Here is a 10,215-nt window from a genome sequence, read left to right on the forward strand (position 1 = left end):
CTGGGGTGCCCCGATCACAAGCCCAAGGGCTGGCCCCAACACAGATGATGGTGTCTCCATGGCCAGAAGACAGAAGCCACAGGGGACATGGGTGGCTGCACTCAGCCACACTCAAGAACCAGCTACGGCCAGCAGCACTGTCCGCCTCCCCAGAGCGGGCCTGGGGCTCTCCATTCATCCTTCAGCCTTCATACCAACCCTACTGGGGGCCCCTACCACCAGGCCCATTTTCTGGACGGAGAAGCTGAGGCTGGGAGACAACTCCCTCCTGAGGCAGGCTCCAGGGGCTCAGGCCCAGGCAGCGCTCAATGCCCACGGTGCTCCCCATGCGCCCGGCTGGGCCTCATCACACTTCAGAGCCCTCCTCCTATTTCAGGCTCTTCCTGGGCAACAATGTCAGCATAGCCAGGGGGGCGCCCCCGATTCACAGATGAGCAACCAGAGGCCCGACAAGGTGTGAGACCTGGGACCGGCAGGGTCTGCCTGAGCACATGGGTGCTCCCCTCCACATCCCTGGCCCGGCACAGGTGGGTGGCACCACTTCCTCCCCAGCACACAGACCTAGGCGGGACGCACTGGCCGCCTACAATACAGCCCCTCTCAGGAAAGCCGGGCTCCCCGCCCTCGAGGAAGGAAATAACCTTTCCCCAAACCAGCACTTGCTTTGCAACAATCTCCATATATGAGGAGAGAGAGAGGCATTTCTGCAACGTTTCCAAATTCCAATAACTGAAGACAATGGCACAAAATGACGCACAGCTTGACCCACGAGGGGCCCTGGGAAAGGACATGCCCAGAGGAGGTAAGTTTGTAGTGTGGGCGTGCAGTGGTGCCCTGTATGCGAGGGCAGCTCGCCAGGCAGGACCTGGAGGTGGACGGAGCTGGCTCCCGCCCCAGCTCTTCCTCCTCAGTCGCTATGTGACTGCAGGCAAGCACACCCCCCCCGCACCTCAGTTTCCTGGCCCTGTCACTCTCACAGGCCTCCCACCTGCCGCCTTGTCCTCTCCAGGCCCACCCCTACACCTGGGCTGCAGAGGGACCCTTCAACCTCACAGTCTGGCAGCGCCTCCTCTGCTCAGAACGCCCTGAGGCTGCCTGTTGCTTGCTCACAGACCAGGACTGGAGGGCCTCCATTTTCAGGGTCTAGTTGGCCTCACCAGCCTTACTTCCCACTATTCCTCCAAGCCCCACTCTGAAAGGAGCCAGGCTTTCTCCTGTCCCCAGGTGTCCCTCACCCCTCTACCTTCATATCACAGTGCCTGCACCACCTCCAGGAAGCCCTCCCTGACTACCCAGGCTCAGCTTGATGCCTCCCCAGTTCCCATGACTTCAGCGCTCTCCTCCAGGATGGCCCCAACAAAGCATTTCAGAACAACCCATGCAGGCGCCCCTGGGGATGACCTTGGAAGGGGCCCTGTGTTCCGCTCCTCTGTGCACCAGCCCCTGGTACAGCGTCGGCCCACACCAGAGGCTACTGCCAGCACTGTGGGGTGATGAAGAGAATCCAAGGCCCTGGGCACACTCCCTGGCAAAGGGTTTCATAGAGCTGCTAAAGCAGGAACGCCAACTCCAGGGAGCCCCGCCCTGGCCGCCCCCAAACGACACCCAGTCATGGCTCCCGGCCCTCCCGAGGTGAAGCCACAAACCCACTGCTCCCCACCACCCCATAATGCCTGGCTGGAGGCACAGCCCTGTGGTCCCCTCTGCCCCTGTAGCATACAGGAGCAGCACCTCTGTCTGGTCTATTGGGAAGGTAGACTTCTGCAGCCCCAGCATTCAGAAGGAGCCCTGGAGGCAGAGCTGCCTGCAGCCACACGGACACCTGCACCGCCCACACTCGGGGACCTGGGGAAGGAAACTGGATGACAGAGGGCTGCTAAGGACCAGAAGCCATGCATGGTGTTTCTGTCCACCACGGGGCAGGACGGCCGGCCTCACCCTGGCCTCCCCTTTCACTCACTCCACTTCCAATCCGTCAAGAAATCCTGGCAGCCCCACCTGCAAAGTCAGTCCAAATCTGACCACTCTCACCTCCAGTGCTGCCACCGCCCTAATCCCAGCCCCAAATTCTCTCGCCTGGACGCTGCTGCATGGATCCCCACGGCTGCCCTCCAGCCTGCTCCCTGCTAGCAGCAGTGTGGGGGAAGGGACCTTTAGGATCTCAATTAGACCCCACCCCTCCCCAAACCAGAATCCACCAGCAGCTCCTCATCACACCCAATCACCTGCACCTGCTGTATCCTCAGTCCTAATGTCCCTCCCCTCAGCAACATCCAAGGCTGGGTCCTGACCCCCACTGACACTTTACCTAAAACAGCCCCAATTCTAGTCCCTGTCCTGGACCAGTGTTTCCGCCCCTCCTCACACACAGGGTCAGCAAGGACACTAACTATAGTGTGCATCAGTGTGTTTCCCATCTGAGTCTCCCTGCAGGAGCGAGCTCTGTGGGGGCTGTCTTGGTCACTGCTTTACTCCAGCCCTCAGAACAGTCCCCAGCACCCAGCAGGTGGTCAATAAACACCTGCAGAATAAAGGAACGTGTGCTCTCATTTCTTCCCTTTTTTTTTTTTTTTTTTTTTTTTGAGACAGAGTCTCGCTCTGTCACCAGGCTGGAGTGGAGTGGCATCAACTCAGCTCACTGCAACCTCCACCTCCCGGGTTCAAGCGATTCTCCTGCCTCAGCCTCCCAAGTAGCTGGGACTACAGGTGTGTGCCACCACACCCAGCTAATTTTTGTATTTTTAGTAGAGATGGGGTTTCACCATGTTGGCCAGGATGGTCTCCATCTCTTGATCTCGTGATCTGCCTGCCTCGGTCTCCCAAAGTGCTGGGATTACAGGTGTGAGCCACCGTGCCCAGCCCCTTTTTTTTTTTTTTTTTAAGACAGGATCTCGTCCTGTCTTTCAGGCTGGAGTGCAGTAGTGTGATCACAGCTCACTGCAGCCTCAAACTCCTGGGCTCAAGTGATCCTCCAGCCTCAGCCTCCCAAGTAGTTGGGGCTACAGGCGCACACCAGCCAGCTAATTTTCTATTTTTTGTAGAGATGAGGTCTCAGTTTGTTACTCAGGCTGATCTTGAACTCTTGGCCTCAAGTGATCCTCCTGCATTGGCCTCCCAAAGGGCTAGGATTGCAGACGTGAGCCACCAAGCCCAGCCTCACTTCCTCTTTTCCTCTTTCCAACCACCCTGAGAGCTAGGGAGTTTGACACCCACTTCACAGAAGGAAACTGAGACCTGAGATGTGACACACTGGCCCCAAGGAACACAGCATGTGAGTAGCAGAGCTGGATTGGAGCCTTGCAGAATGCCAGAAAGGGACTTCCCTGCACCCGGCTGCTCCCTGCCCAGGAGCTGGGCCTGCTCCCCGCCCCCCGGGGCCTGGACCTGTCACCAAACCCTGGGACAGTGGGGCAGACTGAGAAAACAGGCTCCGGACAGAATGTTAAATGCAGTGATGTCCCCGCAGAAAGAGCCTGCAGTCTGCTCCACAGAAGGAAACACCCACAGGAAGAGAGGTGAAGGCAAGGCGGGAGGGAGAATGGGTGGGGTTTTTTCTTTTGTCCACTGGCTAAACTGCAAAAAATGACTTCGGTAACATATTATTTTAATCACAATGGAAACTTCATATATCACACCAGGAAGAAGTCTGTTCAACAAGGTCAGTAACACGGGGAATTTAAAGCCATCTTAAACATTTTCACTTAAAACTCACAAATGAACATTCAACCACCAACTGCTTTTTAATTTCATGTAATGTGAACAGGCAATACAGTGACACAGCCCAAAAACCAGAAAATATAACAGGTCACGAGGTGGGAAGTCTCACCTCCCTTTGCACCCTTGTCCCCCCCCCACCCCCAGGTGACCACAGTTAACTATGGAAACTAGCTCCTGATTTGCTGATGCACATACAATCGGATGTGAATTTATATCCCTATTTTACACAAGAGGTGGCACACTTTACACACCAGTCAACACCTTGCTTTCTTCTCGTAACAGATCTTAAAGATCTTTCCATCGAGAGCATCTTCATTTTTTGCAGCTGCATAATATTCCCTGTGAGGATGAGCCATCATCTGTTGAAGTGGCATGCATCACCCAGGCCTCAGCACCTATGGACAGACTGACCTCCCCCACCTGCCTGTAGCTTCTCAAGGTGAGGCCTGTCCCCAGCACAGGGCCTGGCACAGGGGAGCAGGCAGCTTAGCAGTCCTGCCAACATCTCTCCACAGAGGCACCTGTAATCCCAGCACTTTGGGAGGCCGAGGCAGGTGGATCACAAGGTCAGGAGACCGAGACCATCCTGGCTAACACAGTGAAACCCCGTCTCTACTAAAAATACAAAAAATTAGCCAGGCATGGTGGTGGGTGTCAGTAATCCCAGCTACTCGGGAGGCTGAGGCAGGAGAATCGCTTGAACCCGGGAGGTGGATCTTGCAGTGAGCCAAGATTGCACCATTGCACTCCAGCCTGGGCAACAGAGCCAGACTCTGTCTTAAAAAAAAAAAAAAATCTCTCCACAGAGGCACAAAGCCTCTTGACCTTGCAGCTAGGGAGGGAGTCTTAGAATGAAAATTGGACCTCATTGCGCTCTGGTTCAAAACTTTCCAGCAGCTTTCCAACTCCCTGCCTGCCTCGTCTGCCCCATTCTCCCCTCTGTCACCCACTCTAGCCTCCTCTCTTTCTTTGTCCCTAGCATGCCAACCACGCTCCACCTCAGGTCTTTTGCACAAGCTGTCCCCTCCTTCCCCCCTTGCTCAGCTCAGAAATCCCCTCCTCAAAGGCACCCTCCCTGCCCACCTAGATGCCGCTACCTGGCAGGCCTTACCTCCTTGACAGCATCTAACCCGTCTAAATACAGCTCCAATCATTCAACTCACCCCACTTCACCACTCCAACCAGAATATAAGCTGTATGGGAGTCATGACAGTGTCTGCATTGTCCTCTGTGAGCCCCCTACCCAGACCATGCCTGGCCCAGAATGGGCAAGTGACTCCCCACTTAGCCCAGGAGAGCCAGGCCCCCAGCTGCAGCTCCTGCCTCACAAAGGACCAGGGAGAACACAGTGCCCAGAAGCCTGTCCCAGGTTGGAACTGCAACTCAGGGAAAGGCTTTCAGATGGTGGAGGCCCCTGAGTTCAGGAAGCCAGAGAGGTGGCCCATACCCAACTGCCTCCTGCAGAGCAGTCTCAGAATCTCACCCCCCACGGCCCCACAGCAGGACCCTGAGCACTGAAAACCATCAGAAGCGTTCACTTTACAGAATGGAAGACTGAGGCCCAGCAGAGGGAGGGCCAGACCCAGGAGCACAACACAGCCACACACAGACTAGCCCTGGCCCCAGGCCCTCCGTGTCACCTCACACGTCCAGGCCCAGCACCTCTCCCCCAGCAGGACAGAAATAAAAAAGCTAGGGTCAGCCTCTCCAGGAGATACAAGGAAGAAGCCAGGGCTGCTTCCCCCACCCCAAGTCCCACGTGCCACGCACAGGCCTGGTCTTCATTCAGGCAGCAAACTTCCAGGAGGCCACATATAACGAAGCCCTTAGTTTACATGAATTCAGCCACATACAGATGGCAGGCAGAGAGCAGAGGGCCACAGGAATTGGGATAGAACAATGCAGCAACTGCCCCACCTCATGCTGCCCACCCAGCCACCCAGGGGAACATGAGCTGGGAAGGGGAGCTGACCCCCACCTAACGCTGGCCCCGAGTCCCTCAGTCCCATGTGGGATCTCAGGTGCCTAGGCCAACCAGGGGTTTAAGGAAACGATGCTCACACCCACGGCTCCTAAATGCAAAGCAAACACTGCATGCGGCATTCAACAGGACACTTCATGATGGTCCCAAGACCTCCCGGACTCATCCAGGACTCAGTGGCCTCCACGTGGTGGCGATGGGGTCACAGTGAATGTGACCATCAAGACCCAAGTAGGAATCCTGGGCTGGGTTTTACAGCAGATGAAAAGTATCAAAGGTCATGTAAGTGGCTGTGCAATCTTCACCCTAGGCCCGAATTTGCTGCAGAGAACACAGTTTCACTCACCATCAGCATGCTCCAAGCATTTATGAAGCACCTATTGCGTGTCAGGTGTGGATAGGCTCAGGGCACTCCCTCTACGGCCAAGGAGACCAAGTCCTCCCACTAGTGGCTCAATGAGAGGGGCAAAGAGCTTTGCTTTGGAGGGAGAAGATCCTGGGCTGAACCCCAGCTTTCCCCCTTGCCTGCTGGGAGGCCCTGTCTCAACCTCCCCTTCCCCATCTCTTAAATAGGTGCAAAAGTTCCACCCTGCAGGAGGGGTGGCGGGATCTGGGAAGAAAAGCGATGAACAAAGCCTGCCTCGGAGAATGCTGTCTGGCATGAGCTCTTGCTTCATGGGATCCCCACACCACCGTCCCCCACAGCCTAGCAGGAAGTGTCTGCCACCATCACAAAGATGCCCTGTGGCCCAGGGCCCTGGGCGCCACTCATTGCTTCAATGACTAAGGCCTTGAACGGTAGGAGGCCCACCCAGGGCTTCCTCAGCCATGCATGGAGGACCAGCCTGGGCCTATGCTTGAGGCGGGCAATGGAGCAAAATCAGCCCAATGCATGCAGCAGTCACAGCCGCACAAAGGCCATGCAGGCCAGGCAGGAGCTGAGAAGGCATAAGAGGGCCAGGTGGGGACGCGGACCAAACAGCGCCCCTGCCCCATCCCCTGGGTTGGGGGCGGGCAGCACCAGCCAGGGGATGCAGATCCTGAACTACCAGACCTTGTGATTTTTCAAGAGAAGACGGAAATCCGGACTTTTACCTGAAAACTGCCAATTTGTAAATGCTGGCAGCTAATTAATTTTTTAAAATAATAATAACATGGTGAGAGCCAAACAAAACATGCAGGGCCAGCCACAGCCGGGGTTGGCAGGTTTGTGCCTCCGGAATAAGATCCTTTGACTTCATCCCCTGCTCACCCCCATCACACAGCTCAGCTGCAGGAGGGGAGGGCGGGAAGTCAAGGGTGCACCCCAAGGGAGTAGCTCCCCCTCCCTCTCTTCCTCCTGCTGGGGAGCCTTCACCCCATTTTGCATATGGGGAAGTTAAGGCCCAGAGCCCCTATCAGCCACAAACACACACCGGCTCCCAATCCATGCCAGGCCAAGGGCACACTTCTCAGCTGCTACCCAATTCATCAGGGCTCCCTCTGGGAGGGCCCGGACCAGCACCTCAGGGGCATCAGGGTAGACACAAGCACCCAAACCATCCTGTTTGACTTCCCTTTTTCTCTTTTTGGCCTGTCAGGGGACGCCGCCTGGCTCAGGCCTGCTTGGGACTGGCCCAAGTGGTCACTGCAAAGCTGATATGGGCAACTCCTTGTGGCAGCAAAAAAGGGAGGGAGGGCACCCCTATTTAGGAGACTGGAGCAGAGGAAGGGAGAGAGGATGCAGGGAGGTGAGGAGTCAGGCCCAGCCTGAGGCTGAGCCACCCCATGCTCCCCACAGCCACCCAGGTCCCATGCATGGTAAGCAGCCTCCGTCAGGAGCAACCACCTCCCTCCTCCAAAATCGGCTCCCACCCCCTAGAACAGGGGAGGACTGCCCATGGAGTGCCAGGGGGGCTGGGACTGTGAATTCGTGGGGGTCTGTAACTCGTATGTGAGACTCACAGTGTGTGTGGCACTCCCAGTGTTTGTGATTCCAGGTATGAGGAGCACACGCATGTGAGAGACACATGTGTAATACATATGATGGAGATATGCATGTGATAGCTACCCCTGTGTGGCGGACGTGTGTGCGTGTCAGAGGGCAGTAAGGGCACATGTGTTTATCAGAGATACAACTGTCTGCTAGAGAGGCATGTCTCGCAGGGGTGCCAGTGTGCAAGGCACGTGTGTGTGGAGCATTGTGTGCTAAGGGGATGTGAGATGAGTGTGAGAGATTCTGGCCTGGGGGAGCTGGCCAGGTGAGCATGGGGCTGGGAGAGGGAGGATGTGGTGACAGGGAGGGTGGGTGCGCCAATGCAGAGCGCGCAGAAACTTCTGCTGGTGCGAGTGCGTGTGTGGCGGTGAGTGTGACTTGGGGGTGATGGAGGGGGTAGTGTTAGACCAGGGACTCCAGTCTTCTTTCCCCGAGGGTGTTGACCCGGCCCTCTGGACTGGAGGGGCGGCGGGGTCCTGCGGTCGGGGTGGGGGTGGGCAGTGGGACAAGAGGAGATGACTGGTGGGAGCTGGCCCGGGGAGGGGGGAGAAGTGAGACCCAGAGCGGAGGAAGCTGCGGACTTGGGGTGGGGGAACCCGCCCGCGGACCCCCGGCCTCCACCCCACGCCGGCCTCTGAGCCCGCATCTGTACACTGGGTCGCGGCGCTCGCGGGCCGTCCCCGCGCTGGGACCGGGAGAGCGAGACCCGGTCGGACCGGCGGCGCGGGTGGAGGCGCGGGCAGCCCGCAAGGCGCGTCCGAGGGTCAGCCTAGCCGTCGGTGAGTCCGAGCTCCCCCGAGTCCTGAGCTGCGAGGCGCGGACCGACGGGGATGAGTCCGGGCGAGAGGGGCCGCGTGCACTCACCGCGAGGCGCTGCGCTCGGCGTCCGTCCGTCCGTCCGTCCGCCCGGCCGTCGGCGCGTCGAGAGCCCGGGCGGCCCCCGGCTGTGTGCGCGCGGGGCGGGGCGGAGGCGCGAGGGGCGGGACCAGCCGGCCCCCGACCCCCTCCCCTGACTCCGCCTCCGCCTCCGGGGCGGGGTCTCGGCCGCCCGCCGGGGAGGGGGCCGTGACGGCGCCGCTCGCTCAGAGCCCAGACTCACAGACCCGGCTCCTAGAGGCCGCCCGGCGCGCTCGCTGCGGAGCCCGCACCCTCCCTGCGCCCAGCCTAACCTCTGAGTGCCAGACCTGGCATTGCTGCCCACAGGGCAGGGCTAGGGATTGGGGTCCGGTCGCCTCAGCCAGCTTGAGCCTCAGTGATCACCCCTGGAAGATGGGCCCAGCAGCCTTAGGCACATTGTGAGGGCCTGAGGGGCCCAGGTACAAAACTGCCCAGAGGCCAGGCCCTGCCTCCCACCCGGCTTGCTTCCTACCCTGGGGGCCTGCCTGCAGCCCCACTGCTGCTGCACGTCCCTGGGCAGACGGTACCGAGCCCCCAGCTTTGGGACAGGCTCAGTTTGTCCTTTTCCTTAGCCCAGCTCTGATGCCTGTGACCACTGTGTGACCCCCGGGGTGTCTCTTCCCCCAGCCCACACTGATCCCTTTCTGGGTCTCTTTCGGGGTCTCCATCTCTGATCTAATGTCGTCTCTCTGTCTCCCTTGGTTTGTCCCTCTTGGTCTCTGCATCTCCCTCTGACTTTATCTCTTGGTCTCTGTGTCTCTCTGAGTCTCTCCCATCCCTGTCCAGAGACACATGGCCTGGTGGTCACTACCTCACATCTGAGCGGCAGCCATGGGCCCAAAGTGTGCCCGCCCCTACCCCCAGGGGTCTCCCTGCAGCCCAGGACAGGGGTGAGGCAGCCAAGAGCAAAGGCACAGGGCAGGGCAGCTGCCTGCCCAGGGCCACACAGCAGAGAGGAAGTGGAGCCAGGAAGGGCCCATTGGCTCAGATGGGGCCACCCATAGAGGAGCCAGGAGCGCATGGAGGGGCCAAAGCCTGAGCTGGCAGCCTGGGCCTGGCCTGCCCCAACTTGTGTCTAACCCCAGGCAGGTCCCTTCCCTCTGGGCCGGTTTCCCCATTGGAGCTCTGTGCTTGCTGTTCCCTCAGGGCCTTTGCCATTGCTGTTCCCTATGCCTGGGATGCTCTTCCCCAGATCTACGGTGGCTGACTCATCCCTGCATTAAGATGCAGCTGAAATGCCACCAGCCCCAGAGAAGCCCTCCCTGAGACCCCAGCAGAGGTAGCAACTACCACTCTCCACCCTGGGACTCGGCCGCACTCTTATTACAGTGCTTGTCACTGGCTGATTTCTCTTACTCATTTATAAATGACTATAGGTAGGATCACCTGGTCATTAAGAAAGTCACCACACACCAGCTGTGTGACCTTGGGCAAGTTACTTCACCTCTCTGGGCCTTTATTTCCTCACCTGTAAAATGAACATAACGACATCAAAGCCTACCTTATAATGTTATTGGAAAGATCAAATGAACCGAAATGAGCCAAACCGAAAGTACAGATGCTTCTCGATTATAATGGGATCATGTCCTCATAAACCCATCATAAATCGAAAATATAGTAAGTTGAAAATGCATTTCATCTACCT

At 58.0% G+C, this 10,215-nt stretch overlaps 1 protein-coding gene across 2 annotated transcripts in view; it reads right to left on the reverse strand.

Annotated features, from left to right (window-relative positions):
- The window catches only part of FBLN2 (fibulin 2), a 93,051-nt gene extending 84,426 nt beyond the window's left edge, over nt 1-8,625 (reverse strand). For both annotated transcript variants that reach the window (XM_055259925.2, XM_055259923.2), the window contains exon 1: nt 8,538-8,625. The gene's annotated coding sequence lies outside the window, so the exon portion shown is untranslated. The remainder of the gene's footprint in view (nt 1-8,537) is intronic.
- Between the last annotated feature and the right edge of the window lie 1,590 nt (nt 8,626-10,215).

This window comes from Symphalangus syndactylus, chromosome 21 (genome assembly GCF_028878055.3).
Source record: "Symphalangus syndactylus isolate Jambi chromosome 21, NHGRI_mSymSyn1-v2.1_pri, whole genome shotgun sequence".
NCBI lineage: Eukaryota > Metazoa > Chordata > Mammalia > Primates > Hylobatidae > Symphalangus > Symphalangus syndactylus.